Source organism: Periplaneta americana, chromosome 8 (assembly GCF_040183065.1).
Source record: "Periplaneta americana isolate PAMFEO1 chromosome 8, P.americana_PAMFEO1_priV1, whole genome shotgun sequence".
Taxonomy (NCBI): domain Eukaryota; kingdom Metazoa; phylum Arthropoda; class Insecta; order Blattodea; family Blattidae; genus Periplaneta; species Periplaneta americana.
Genome location: NC_091124.1, coordinates 117,237,616 through 117,253,271, shown reverse-complemented (window position 1 = coordinate 117,253,271; position 15,656 = coordinate 117,237,616).

Sequence of the window (15,656 nt, the reverse complement as noted above, 5' to 3'; positions counted from 1 at the left end):
TTACTTACTTACTTACTTACTTACTTACTTACTTACTGGCTTTTAAGAAACCCGGAGGTTCATTCCCGCCCTCACATAAGCCCGCAAGATTAATTCATTCTCTATCATATCCCACCTCCCTTTTATTTGATTGATTCGTAACAAGCTGTTTTTTACGGTGATGGGTTGTTAGCCCTTCGCCCAACCCCCAAGCTGGAGGACCACCCCTCATCGGCTGTCCGCGACTGCTTATTCAATATATTCACAGCTACCCTCCATATCTGGAGGCCGTCTCCTCGATACGCAACCTGAGGAGCGCGCCATTAATATACTTTTTTACGCTTCACGAACAGTATTTATTGCGAATTGTTAAGACAGTCTTACGTGTCGCGAAGTGTAGTATAACGATTCTATAACTACTTGAAAAGTATTCTCTCTCTCTCTCTCTCTCTCTCTCTATATATATATATATATATATATATATATATATATATATCTGTCTACGTAGCGCATGCGCAGGAAATGGTATGAGTGGATCGCAGAAAGTCTTCGAAGGAAGCGCTGACTATTCATGCAACTTCAAAACTGTGGTGTCAGCGGGGGCAATGGGAGAGGAAGCTGAAACACAGGTATTTTTATTTTCAATGTACTTTCATCTCAAAAATTCCCTGTTTGATATGTGACATCGGTCCCACAATGGCTCCTTGTAAGTGTTGCTAGAACAAACGAGCACCAATAACGTCCGAATAAACTGGAGTTACGAACAATAATTCAGAAAGTAATTTATCTTGTAAATAGTCTTGACAAATGGAATGGAAGTTAAAACCTACGTCTCAATTCAACTGGAAACAATACCAAAAGACTGAGTGGAAAATTTCTGCGTGGCGGTGCAGGAACCTAATCAACAAAGAAAATATGGATCCGAAGTCCCATCCCAAATGACAATTTTCTACGTTGTTAATATCAACATAAAAGTTGACATGGATACGAAGCCGGGGAATTTAATTAAAGCAACAATGACTATTGGACATTTGGAATCTCCCGCCCTCTTTTGTTTGAACCATGCCTTTTCAAGGCTGCTTAAGTGGCATTTACAGCCATTCAACTCTATTGTATCATTGCTGTTTGAAAAACTTGTCGTTGTTTTAACTTTAATGTTATTCAGTTTAAATTCTTTGTAGGCTAGTGTATGTATGTTTGGTACAGTATTACGAATGGTAATGAGAAAGCACTGGAATGTTAAAAAATGTTCGATATCGAGATTTGGTCAATGTAGAGTATCCACCGCCCACTGAACGAATATTGGTTAAACGAGCGTTGAGCGACTTCCGCCTATTTTGGAATAGACACCGATGCACTTAGGTTAGGTTAGGTTAGGTTAGGTTAGTTTAGGCTTTTATTATCCCGTCAAGATGAAGGTGAAAGCGATTGAGTGTCATTTTTTGTTTTCTATGTTGGCAGTTCAAGTGCGTCGGTGTCTATTCCAAAATCGGTGGAAGTTGCTCAACGCTCGTTTCACCCGAATATTTCACACTTTTATCACTGCCAATGTTGCGCTATGAACCAATTTTCGCAAATCTAATGTAAAAGACTGCCTACACAAGTAACAAGTTATACTAAATCTTTAGGATTAGTGTAAAACTGTTCTATGTCTCCTATAGTGGGCGGGACATAAGTAACATTCACCCGAGATTTTTATATTATCTCTCATTCCCTCTGTATACCCTAAATTTGTTATTGAACAGCTTTTCGTATTGAATATGTGCAAGACGAAATTAACCTGAAGCACGTCTATTAGAATATAATCTTGTTTCTTTTCAAATATATATTATATAGGATAAGAGTTGGTTATTTAATAACGTTGTATTTACCATCGATAGAATTCCTGATAGCGAGATGGTAATGCCGAGATGAGGCCGAGGATACGTCATAGATATCTAACATTTTCCTTACGGTTGGGGAAGAATTAAGAAAAAAAACAATTACGTAATCAGCCCGAACACAGCTCAGAATCAGCAGGCAAGGTTCTCTTCCGACTAAGCTACATCGGCGGCCCCACAAAAATATAATACATAGAAAGCAGATTCAGTTTACAAGCGTAGACAAGTCACCAATCGAGTACAAGGTATGAGTATGTATGAAATTTGATTAAATCTGTTCTGAACTTTTCTCTTGCTCTTCAAAGACAATAGAGGCACTGCTGAATATTGAACGCTTTGTTTTGTAAGAGCTTAGACCAGTGATGTCAAAGCAAGCGCATTTTTCTGACCTTGACGTCATGCGCGGGCAGCAAGCGCTAAGTATGGAAAGAGGAAGGGTAGTGTATATGAATAAGCAACCTGTTGGATTAAGAAAACAGTGCTGCACAAACTTCAAACGGAACGTGAAATTTTATGTCGTTATTTTTATATAGCTTCTTTCTGTTTAATAATATCTATATTATCTGTAAAACAGAAGTACTAACACTGATTTCTTAATATTGCACTTGTGTTTTAAATCTTAATAACATAATAAAGAGTTAAGAAGGAATATTCACTTAAATTCCATAGTAGTATAATTATACTGCATTAAGTGAATGAAACACATCAGTCATAAAGGAAGTGATATCCCAAAGAAAGAGCTTGAGTATGACATGATAAGTTGGAATTTATATTGATGGTCTCTTTAGCCTTAAAAAAAGTAATCAATTAACTAATCAAAACAATATTACAGTACAAAGCAAAGTTACCTAGGTACTGTATCTTTTTTAAGTGTAACTAATATTACATAACAAAACTCTTATCGCATTATGATTTTAAGGTGATATTGGTGAGCAACTTCCTATCATCAGAATATTAAATTATTTTCTCGAAATCTGTTGAAGCTATAGAACTGACATTTTTACAACACATGGGCACATATGTTTTGCTTATGATGTAACAGTAGTTGCTTTGTTAATTCATTTCCTTACAAACAATTTCCATGCGAATATTTTCAAAATTTTCAATACACTATCTTCAGTAATACGTATATAAGGTATTTTAGATTTACGAAAACTAAATAAATATACCTATACCTGAAAATTTCACTTTTCTATACGAAAAGATGAGAAAATATTTCTTTTGAATAAAAAAAATCAAACTTGTGAACAATGAGCTTTAAAATTAAAACTTACATTCTTATAATGCACTTATACTTCTCAGACAAATCTAAAAATTAACATGGATACAGTTTTAATAAGTTCTCTTCCCTTTATCTCTTGAATCAGTGCTGGCCATCCCCGAATATAGCTCGACCAAGAGGTATATACTACGTCTTTCGTCTGTCTCTTTTCTTTCCGCTGTAAAGCGCTCAGGCTCTCCTCAGCTCTAAAGCGCGCGCTTGCTCCTGTGGGCATCAATTTACATGTCTGGCTTTATATTAAAATAATTATTAAAATTTTATTAACACTAAATGAATCTTGGTTTTTAATAAAATTAAACTTCATCAGGGATAGAATGCATTCACAAAGTAAGGTCAAAATTTCCAAATTTTGGAAAATCTTTTCACATGACGTCCTTTTATGCACATCTGTTATCCTTATAGCTTTATTTTATAAAACAAAAATATGCTTAGCTCCATAATAGTTGCCCCAGAATAATCAGTCATCCATATTTAATTATAGAATGAAAGTATACAAAGAATAACTTTTAAGCGTGTTTATATCAGCAACATTAAAAGACATGGATAATATGCGTAGACGAAAAAGAAGACGCAAAAGTAAGAAGATTGGAGAATGCTGGGTTTGCAGTGAAGGAGATGTCCTTGGACTGAAAACTATGAATTAGTGAATATATGGCCAATAGAAGATAAGGATCTTAGTGCAAAACAGGCAAAGCACAACGTAGGATTAATTTATTCTATGTGTGCTTTTACGTTTAAGTGATTATCCAAGAAACTTTGTGCTTATAGATTCTTTGAGATTAGTGCCAATTAAGCTGATATTGTAAGGAAACTGAACACCATTATGTGTGCTAAATGCGATTAGTCCAGGCTTCAAGACTTCGGACCCAATCAGTAGGAAATATGCTTAACGGCGTACTGAGTAGGCTATAGTGGTAAAGCGTACAGTGGGTGGGGATACTGTAGAATGAATGCCAACAAATACACAAAGGAAAACGCTCTGGATTTAAAGGTTCTGACGAATAATTTGGTTTTTATACAAATCCATTTTCAAACTGTGTCTGAAACTATTACACGGTTAGAAAAGTCAGAGCAAGAGATGCCGGAAGCCCTCAAACTAGTTGCGGAAATGACACAGAGAATTAATGAGACACCAAGTACACCGGTTACTGAAAGTGTAAGCAGAAGTGGAAATCAATTTTATGTAAAAATAACGGATATGGAACTTTGTATAATATAGGCCTAAACAGCAAATTGGTGGACATAGTCACCCGAGAATAAAGGACCGTCTCTTAGGGACTGCAATGATTTTAGGTTTTTTTTTCCTTTTGCTCCTATCACGTCATGCGACGTAGAGCGCAGCTTTTCACAGTACGAACTGTGTTTGACAGATAACCGAAAAAGATTTACGTTTGAGACACTGAAAATGTATCTTGTAGTACATTGCAATTCGGTACTGTAACTGCACTTCCTAAAGACGACCAATAGGATAAATGAAGAAATTAAAATTTCTACATGTTTATTTCCACCATTAACACTGTGTATAATCAAACACAAATGCTTATAAAGGAGAGGAGAATAAATACTTTTCACATTATGTTGACATTGTCATGGGTGGGCAACTCGTGCTCTCAAAGTGTCAACACAGTCTCAGTGCAGGTAGACTCTCTACTAGCTGTACTGTCTGTGTGCGGTTCTTTCAAGACACAAGTTCGATCGCGTCTGCCGTAAGAGCGGCTCGTTTTAGGTGAAAAAAAATATAATTCCCAGATCATTTCCCTTTAGTTACGAGTAAAAGGAGAATTATTTTATTAAGAAGAGCGGTAAAGCTTGTATTCTATTACACTTTCTTACGCATGACATTTTATGTTACAAATAAACAGTGAAGGTTTTAGTAATGAAATACTGTCTGCATCTGCTTTAGAACAGCTAAAGGTAAAAATGAGATATCAACAAGGTGAGACTGATATCAAATATCATTAGCACGTTGTGCGTGCGAGTTACAGAATTGCAAGACTTATAATCTACTAGCTAAGAACATTTATAGATAAATTTGAAATGTGGTAGTATCATGTATAACATAGATAACTTCACTTTCTTTGACTATAAACTATCTTGAAGAGTGATAAGAAAATCTTCTTAGGCCTATCAAATATAAGCCCCTACTTCAAGACCTACAGCAGAATTGAAGAAACAGTGACAATTGACAAGGAATCGAAATTTTTCTGAAATCTTTTCAGCTTACGTCGATAGAAAATCCTGAAAATTTATAGTTTGAATCAGTAAATCTATAGAACAGCACACCACACAGATTCCAGCAAAATCAGGAATCGAACTGTTCGTAATGTTGCCTAAGTCAGAATTTCCAAATATACTCTTTGCTTCCATATATACTATATGTGCTTGAGGTAGAGTTTAATACAAGAAAGAAGTTAAAAGCTCTCAAAGTAAAGAAAGAGCTCAGAAATAAGCTTATTTCATATGCCGTGACATGTAAAAAATACTTCCTTGAATTTGTTATTGTTTACGAATACAGACTATTACCTTTCTGAGAACAGAGGAATACTCTTTAATGTATAAAGAGTTGTAAATTCTTGAGTTCTATGTTTAAAATGAGACATATAATAAGAAATATTAACAAATAGTGTAATAAATAAGTGTTGCAGCTATATTTGTTGTATCTTGAAAAGGTTGTATTCAGTTTGTGTTTCCAGTACTAAACTAATTTACAAAGCTAGGAAATAATATAATTTTGTTATATGTTTAGGTACAGTCAGCGCTCTGAGCGGCGGAATTGCGTCTGTACGTTTACACGGCGAGAGTTTAGAGAAGAGAGAGCTTGAGATTATGGCTGAGTATAGCTCGTGCAGAATCTGGTGAAACTTGGAGGGAGAGAACAGTATTGTGGTGTGGGATCGACTACCGACCGATGTTATGTGACGAGATGCAAGCGAGACTGAACAAGCATTACCCCCTCCACTCCTAACCGCCCATAGAACTGGTTTCTCCATCAAGGTCAAGCTTCACAAGGTTCCGTTCGAGCTATATCACCGTGTAAACTGTTTTGAGAGTAGGTATCTCGTTGACTCTAATTAGATATTAGAGAGACTGAATAGAGCGGCCTTGAAAACTGCTCTCGCCATGTAAACACCCTGGACAGAGAAATCGCATATGCTCTCAACTCTCATTATAGCTACTCTAAATTATTCAACTCAGTTGAACTTTTTCATAAACTCTCGCGACAGAAGCAGTGTAAATGACGGCCAAAAACAATGGAGTGTCGAAGAGACGAAGATTGATTGAAGCATAATGAATTGGAAAGTTGTTTGTGGAATGTGTTTAACAATAATTACAAGAATAAGGACCTGAGAAATCAGGCATTGTCAAAACTATCTGAGACTGTTGAGGCGTCTAAATATGGCTTTTAATTTTGTTAATTTATTGTAATTTGGCCTTAATTTTTAACAAGGTCCATTGTTTTAGTTGTTAATTATTTTGTGGGTTTTATTCTTGCTTATTTATTTGCTGGAGGAGGTACAGCGAAAGCTCCATAACCTCCATTAAGTACGAAATATAATAATAATAATAATAATAATAATAATAATAATAATAATAATAATAATAATAATATAATTATAATAATAATATTATTATCACTATTATTTTATTATTAACATTATTGTTAATATTATCACTATTTTATTATCATTATTATTATTATTATTATTATTATTATTATTATTACTGTGCAATTATCACCATTCACTTGATGTGGAATATTTTCTATTTTCCTTTAATACTATTGATAATGCATCATATTAATAATAATAACGCTCACCTAGTACATTACAAACAAATCACATAACTGGTACAGTGGGGTCTGTACCGGTATCTGTTAACAAGAATATAGTTATAATTTAACAAAACTAAATAGGCACAACTATTACACTGTATTAGTAGAACTATTATAAACACAATATAATGAAAGAAGATGAACAATGTTATGTGAAAAATTATAGTTTTTCTTTCTTTGAACTCTCGGTCTCTTCTGAGGAGCTTAAACGCAATCTGTCACTTTCATCGCAAATTCTGCACACTTTTTTATAACATTGGAGGTAAATTGGACTTTGGCCCTTGTAGCAAGTATTATTTTATTCCTCTTCAATTTTGGGGGGCACAAAGCACATCTTCTTCTTTTTCTTCCTCCTCCTCCTCTTCTTGTTCTTCTTCTTCTTCTTCTTCTTCTTCTTCTTCTTCTTCTCAAGAACTATTTCTTCAGCTGCACCCGTTGCCTTTCTTTCATCAGTAAGCCTGAAAATTGTCTTTATACAGGATTCCCACAAGAGACCTTTCCGGTTTCGAACACATGTAATTTACGTGCTATGAATCTGAGGTGCATCAAAATAGTACCAATTGAAAGAGAAACTCCAAACGTTTAGTTTCTTGACTTAAAGATGTTCAATGTGTCCCTCCCCCCTAGTAATACGGCACACATCAAGCCTATAGTAAAGTTCCACGTAGGTACGCGGATTTTCCGATCTTCAGATTCTGAGGTTATGTCTGTTCACCTTACCAGAAAGTTGAAAAGTGACGTCGTCAGAAAACACCACGGAACGAATAAATTCATCATCGTTTTCAAAATTGCAAAAATTTGTGCAAAAATTTCTTCGTAGCACTTTATCCTCTGGTATTAGGGCTTGCAGCAACTGTAGTAGGTATGGATGGAGTCGCAACCGCTTACGAAGAATCGTGCCTTTAAATCTGTGAACCATTAACGGATTTTAGGCCCACTGGGTGGATCTGCACCAAACTTTGTTCGGTAATGCTTTTACACATTAATAACCGACTGGTTCACTTGAAAATTAAGCTTTTCTGTCCTCTATAACAGCCATTTCGCCTCAACAATGAACAAATTTGTTTACATGCGCTATTATGAGGCGTGTTATCAAGTAGGGAAACAATGTTAACACAACTAAACTTTTTGAGTTTCTCTTTCCATTGGTACTATTTTCATGCATCTCTGATTCCTAGAACGTAAATTACATGTGTGCCGACTTGGGCTATAATTTGCACATTTTTTATCAAGACTTTCAACTCCGTGCTTCGTGCAATTATAGTATTCTATACGAATAAATAAATCTATGCGCGGTCAGATTACACAACTGCTGACACACTGCTCAGAAGTTAGATGGGTGATGATGTTATAAAACGCACTGACCAGCCTATTCTTCTCTAAATGCTCTCTCTCAACATTTTCTCTCACTCCAAGCTGTCTGCACCATGTAAACGGTTCGGAGAGTAACATTAGAGTTTAGAATTATATAAATCTCATGAGAGCTCGCTAATGGGTTTAGAGAAGCTATATTCTGTCACCATGTAAACACTCCGTTAGATAGCTCTCCTGATTCTTCAGAACTTCGCTCTGAACTGTCGCCGTGCAAACGTAGCATGATTATTACTTTAGACCTGTATTTCAAGAGTTATGCGCCAGCTTGTATAATCTCGTACGCTACAGTCGCGAGAGTTAATGAAAAAGTTCAACTTAGGTGACTAATTTAGAGTAGCTATAATGAGAGCTGACAGTATATGCGAGTTCTCTGTTCAGGGTATTTACACGGCGAGAGCAGTTTTCAAGGCCGCTCTATTTAGACTGTCTATTTAGATATTAGAGTCAACGAGATACCTGATCTCACAACCGTTTACACGGTGATACTCAGCTATAATCTCTAGCTATATTCTCTAAACTGTCGCCTTGTAAACGTAGCATTAATCATGTGTTATATCGTTGATCTGAAGATGGAAAATATTGCCGAAAACGTTAATCATTGTTCTCTTATATATATATATATATATATATATATATATATATATATATATATATATACTGTAGTATTTAATGACTATTTGTACTTTGATAAGCACATAGACGGCTCTTACATAAAATAATTAATAAAGCTTTTGTTTTGCTTTCTCGAATTCGTTAACGCTACGAGTTCAATAACTCTAGAGGGAAATTTGAAGACTTTACTTGCCCTTGGGAATCCGAAATGTTTGTGTAATCGGTGACCTGGGTTTTCAAGTGTCTCCTGCAAACCATTAATTCTATTATCTTCTTATAATATCTGGAATGCCTGGTTCTGTAATAGTTATATAAATATTAAAGTAATGGAAAAAATTGTGTAAAATAGTTATGTAATATGACAATTTTACCAAAATTCAATGAAATATGAAACTCATTTGGCGTTAATTGTATCGTGAAAATTTTTGTTCCCATACCAACCTGGTTGAGGTTTTTTCCGGGGTTTTCCCCCAACCCAACGTGAGCAAATGCTGGGTAACTTTCGGTGCTGGACCCCGGACTCATTTCACCGGCATTATCACCTTCATCTCATTCAGACGCTAAATAACCTGAGATGTTGATAAAGCGTCGTAAAATAACCTACTAAAATAAAAAAAAAAAATTGTTCCCATACCGCTAACAAGAATGGTTCAGAACAGGGATGAGCAGTATGTTCCCGTGCGGGCACTTTACACATCCCCCTTCATTTCTCCCTTCGCAAATATTCCACCTGTTTCCGTGTACGTACAGCAGGGTATCAAGTCAGTACCGCAGCGTTCTAACCAGGGGGTGTGTAAAGTGGTGGAATGTGGCGCATAAATTGTAGATTTCGTTTTAATTTCCAAGGAACATGGTAATAAGTCTATTTTGTTATTATGAATAAAGATAAATTTCAATGCTTCATCCGTTCAGTTGACATTTATATAAAAAAAAGACATAATATCAAACGGTACTTCGATCTTGGACATATGAAGGATTTTGGCAAACTAAACTTATAGGTAAGAGTTTAAAATAGGATAGTTAAAATGGTTTATATTAATAAAACAATTATTACATGCGATAAAGCAATGTGTTATTTTATTGTAATTTGTTGTGCAGATTGAAATAGTGAGAAAGTTTTCAAGAATCTACAAGAATAATTTGTTAATGGAAAAGCCAACCCACAATGACTACTAGTTGAAAATGCAGCCCGATCAATTTATCGCATTTCAAACACATAGGCGAGTCATAGAAAAAATTACACTTTTTCAAACGCTAGGTAAAACCAGCAACGAATTGTATGAATTATTACCTAATGTTAAGTCTCCTAACTTACGTAATTTCATAGCTAAGATGCTGGCAATCTTTGAATTCATTTATATTTGCGAACATTTCTTTTTTCTTTTTTCTAAAATGAACCTGATGGAAAATATTGTGTATATGCGTCTAATAGCCTATTATCTCGTAACTGCTTTACGTTTTTTCTTTATGATCTCACCTTCCAAGACTTGCTTACTGATACAGAATAACACACAATTTGCAGTAATGGTTGTACATAAATGGATAGATAAAACATAGATAAAAATTTAAGATAAAGAAACACAGATTGTCAATCACAAATATATCATTTTCACATTTATGTGTAGTGTTTACCATTTTTTTAATGGCGACTGAGTATTTAATTATGTTTCGGACAATTCCGTCCTGAATATCTTTGCCTAATTTATATTTCCCTTCGCACGTCACAAAAATGTAGGGACGGTTCTTCAGGACCCCAACAACAGACCTGTCACTGTGACACTCTGGATGTTGTATTTGTTACGGAAGTAAGGTATTGTTCACTCATATATTTCTTTTTTCTCTTTATCAACATCCATAGGTTGTGCGTTGGAGTGTTCAAACGTATTGTAGGGTAGATATCTGCTACAGGTTTTTTCCTATTGATGGCGATAATGTCAATTCTCCGTACGCTATCTTGATCAGCCAAACAATAAACTTCTCCATAACTTCCAAGCCTTTGTTTCGGAGAGGAGCGAATGATGTTATGTCGTTTTATTCTCAAGATTTCTCCCTAAGGACACCCCCCCCAAGCATATGAGGTGGGGGTTCAAACCCACTACAGTGTCTGCAATGGGATGTGCCTGTGGAACGTCCTGGAAGAGCTCGAACTGGTGCTACCATGGCTGTCATTTTTATCATATCTCTCCACTCTGAACTGTAAAGACCTTGCTTTTAATAATTCAAGTATTGGTAGATGTAATAGTATTCATCCTAATATAGACAGACTTGTCCAGAACAAACAGTATAAGCGATCTAGATCTAATAAGTGATTATTTATAATCAGTGTTAAGCCATAGTGGCCATATGAATGCTTATATTTTATACTACATATTTGACTTGATTGTAAATGTTTTATGTACTGTCATGCCGAAATAGTTTTGCACAGTCCTAAGCGGAAGAGAAACCAAGTTCATGTGATGCAAACACGTCCGAAATATTGTGGAAGGGGTAAACTGGCTCACATTTACCTCCTCTCCGTTATGCCTATCCCTGGTTTAGAATGAAAATTTTGTATTCTGCCTGTCAATAGATAGACAAGTAACCTTAATTTTCAGCTATTTAAAATATATATGAGACGAAACTATGCAGTTTATTATTTCTTTATCAATTTACTTTTAAGGAGTTTTCTGTTTTAAAATACTTACATTGTTAAAGCAACATTTCTTACACTTGTCATCCTTTTTAATATCCTTCTGTTTTTGTTTCTGCTGTAAAAATAAGTATTCTAATTATTTATTTTTATTAGATTCTGAATTTGAAAATTTAGATTATTAATTGGGAATTTCATTCGTTATAAACTGTAATTTATACTCGTAAAAGTATAAGCTATCCCATTATTGTTAGGGAGGATGTTAAGATTCTCATCTCAGTATACAACTGGCACTGAATAGTAGTAGGGATATTAGTCCTACTTACTGGCAGTCTTTGCTCCCAAGGAAACACCTTGTACTAATTTCTATTACAAGCTGAATGAACTCCAGGGCCTTAGTACGGTCGAAAGGATAGTGTCAATGGGAAGAAACCACGACCTCATCGGGAATCGAACCTGGGACCTTTTGTCTTGTAGCTCAAACCTTAACCGCGACGTTCCTATGCACATAACTTTAATTAAATTCATGTTGAAATTATAATATGCTCTAGACGCGAAAACATGAATGTTTATATAATTTATAATTTCATTAATGTTAAGTAAGTGCCCATTTTCTTGCGTTTTAATGCCTTTTGTTTGTCTTTTTTATTCACGGTGCTTATTAATCAGAACTCTTCTAATAAGAAATTAATTTTATCCATTATCAACGAGTCTTTAAATACTTCACACACATACTCTCCGGAGCACTTCGAAAGGGAGAATTACGTGATGCAGTGCAGGGTGCGCCAATAGAACACATTACACTTTCATAATACATGCAGCATTGCGGGTGGCATACCTTCTTGCAGTCTCATCGAACTGCAGAGTCCGGTCGTTGGAATTAAAAATGTAAACTCTCACCCAATATTCGAGCCTTCCTTCACTGTCTGAGATCTGGCAGAAGTTTTGTATCTTCGTATACCCACTCTGTTTCTGTAAGAAGGATAGAGCTAGAGCATTGCCGGAAATCAACGCTTTCATCCTAGTAAAACTTGTACTGCATAAAGACGGTGCGGTGTTGATAAGGTTTCTCTTATTACGTAATTAGCTCTCATTATCATCGTCATCATCTACTATTTATTCTGTGGAGTGATTCACTTCACTATTTCAGAGTAGAAGCATTCATGAAGAACTCAGTAAGTTGAGGTTCCTATATGACTAGGCACTTCTTAAATATAATTTGTCCCATACAACAGAAAGAATTATAAATGAAGAATTAACGATATTGAACTTAGATTCTTCAGTAATAATACGTGGATCTTGTACTAAGACTTTTAGAACCGTCTTCACTTTCTACGGCAACCTTTGCCTACGACGATGTTTTTTATGTATGTTACGAGTATCTTTCGGAATTAAATCCGTTGTCAACACGTTACCTTTGTCAGCAAATCACCTGTTACTACAGGCAGTTAAACTGATCAGTATTCGTGAGTGCTGTCCGTGACTAGGAACTACGGCCCTGGATACTGAGAAAAATTGAGAACTGTTTTTGCAACCTTTAACGCCTACAAAAAACAAAATTTTCAGGAAACACATTTTATTGAATACCTCTTACAATATTTATTATTAAGGTTTTACAAAACTATCACTTAAAAGTGAAGTCTAGTTACATAATGTAATGAAATAACAGCATTTTCCTTATCTTCATAACACAAGAAAAATAATTTTTAAAATCAAAATTTTTTTGACAAACCTCAATATCTGCAAAATAGTATTTTTATACATTTTACTTTACAACCATTTGAACCCAACAAAACTGAAATAATTAAATAATATTAATTAATTGGTTGACAAAGACACTCTTCTTCATTGTTGTCGTTGTAATCTAGATTGCAGCTCTGTAGTACCTTTGAATAGAAATTTTGAGCATTTTCTGAAGAAGTATCAAAGAAACTCATGAGCTTTTTTACATCTTCAGCAGACCTTTCAACACTGACGTGGTTTGTAGGCCTTGTTATAGCTGACCGGTCAACGTCCTTGAAACTGTGTATTTGTGTTTTTTGTACCGCAATATGGATTGATGATGAGTAGGATACGGAGTTTTAGGTCGTTAAAATGTAATTTTAGGTGCCTAAAATAGGCTTAAAAGTGCAGGAAATAGTCTCTAAAGAATTGAAAATAGGCTCTAAAAATAATGTTTTCTTTAAAAACATGTTCCAAATCATCAGGAATTTACATCTAGAATTTAATCATTTTAAATGCTTACATACCGATACCACCACTACTACTAAAAGTACAAGAACAAAAAATATCTAACTAGGGTAATATTGTGATACTAACAATATTATGACAGTTCTTTTTGAAAATTTTTTACAATTTTACTGAGCGAGAGAAGGATCAGTTTTGTGCAGAAACTTGTCCACGAACATTCCCTTAATACGTTGACGCAAAAAACCTATCTTCCTCTCGTTCAGTAAAATTGTAAACAAATTCTCAAAGAGAACTATCATAATATTATTAGTATCACAATATTACCAACCCTTACCCTACATAAACTAAACAATTAAATGTGAAAAATAAGTTTTAGACATAATATAATCAATTTTTACCAACTCTTGTCCGTTAATGTCCATAATTAGCTTCACAATAAATTACTAATACGTTTTTCTAAATTTTCAACTAAAAAGCAATACCGTCTGTCACTCAACACAAATTTGTATGCTGAAAATGAACGCTCCAATCCACTGAAATAACAGGAGCGTATTTCAATTTTGACACTAGTTGGACAGGAATGTTACATTGTAAATCCGTGTTCATCCCTGCTAGGATATCTGAAGCAGTACGCAGGTCCTTCAGTCCTACATTTCTCTGCATAACTTGTTCCAGTTTATACCGTACTTTATTTCGAACAGAACTAGGAACACATTTCGAATTTAAAATACAAATTTTCGAAATAAGAACGGGTGTTTTGACCTATTAGAGATAAAATATACTTAATAGGTCAAAATAGGCTTTGTCGTCAAAATAGGCATTTTAGGTGCTATTAAAATACCAATTTTAAGCATAGTTTTATATGAAACGTGTACTTGCAAGTTTTTATGAACTTATCTTTTAAGGATTAAAATAGATTTTTACGTAAAATCCGAAGTCTAGTGATGAGAAATAGGTTGCCAAGTCCGGCCTTAGATATTTTCATTAGTTTACTAGCAGTGTCTTTTACATCATAAACATGTCAATCCTTGCCCAAAACTAAACAAGTGCCATGTTGGCTCAATAAGTTATGGTATTCTAATGTTAGGGTTGTGGTTTCAAGTGTTCTTAATTTTTTTTTCGATGGCACCAAAAACAATATAGTCAATCTTTTAAATATAGAACATACATTTAAAAGAAGTGATACCAATTATCTTTATTTAAAAATCAGTAAGAGACAAACACACACCTTTGATGTTGAGTTTTGATGAAACTAAATTATTGTAGATGTTGAGTTTTGCAAAACTTCTCAACATTGAAGTCCAGATTACAGCAGTAGAAACTGAGATTTATACATTCTTATTAGTGCATTGTCTTCCTCTCATTGAGAAATACACCAATGTATGCATATCTCAATTTTATTAATTTTGTGCCTCAATTACGGGTGTAAAAGGCCATTATTCTGGGAGAGGATCCTGAAAGTGTGATGTTCATAGTTCATTACTCTGAGCTGCGTAGGATCCTAATTTACAAGGAGAGGACACGCTCTGTATATCACCGAATGGAATAAGATTGTGTGAGATGAAAGTACAAGACGTACTGTTTAAAGTCATACCTGGTATGGGTGGCCAATGACCCCTTATTTTGAAAATATTGGCTATTGTTTGTGACATACTTCCGTTAGGTGCTTAATAGGGAAGCATTAGACTGTGTAACAGCGTAGCCCATATGGTTGGATGGTGAGTTGTTATCCAGGAAACTTAAGTTCGAACCTCAACTGGTCCTATTTTTTCTTTCTTTTAATAATGATTAATATTGTGATCACAGTAATCTATTTACATATATTATAATTCTCACTGTATTGAACGCTTCATCATGTTTTAAACAAATTATAATTAG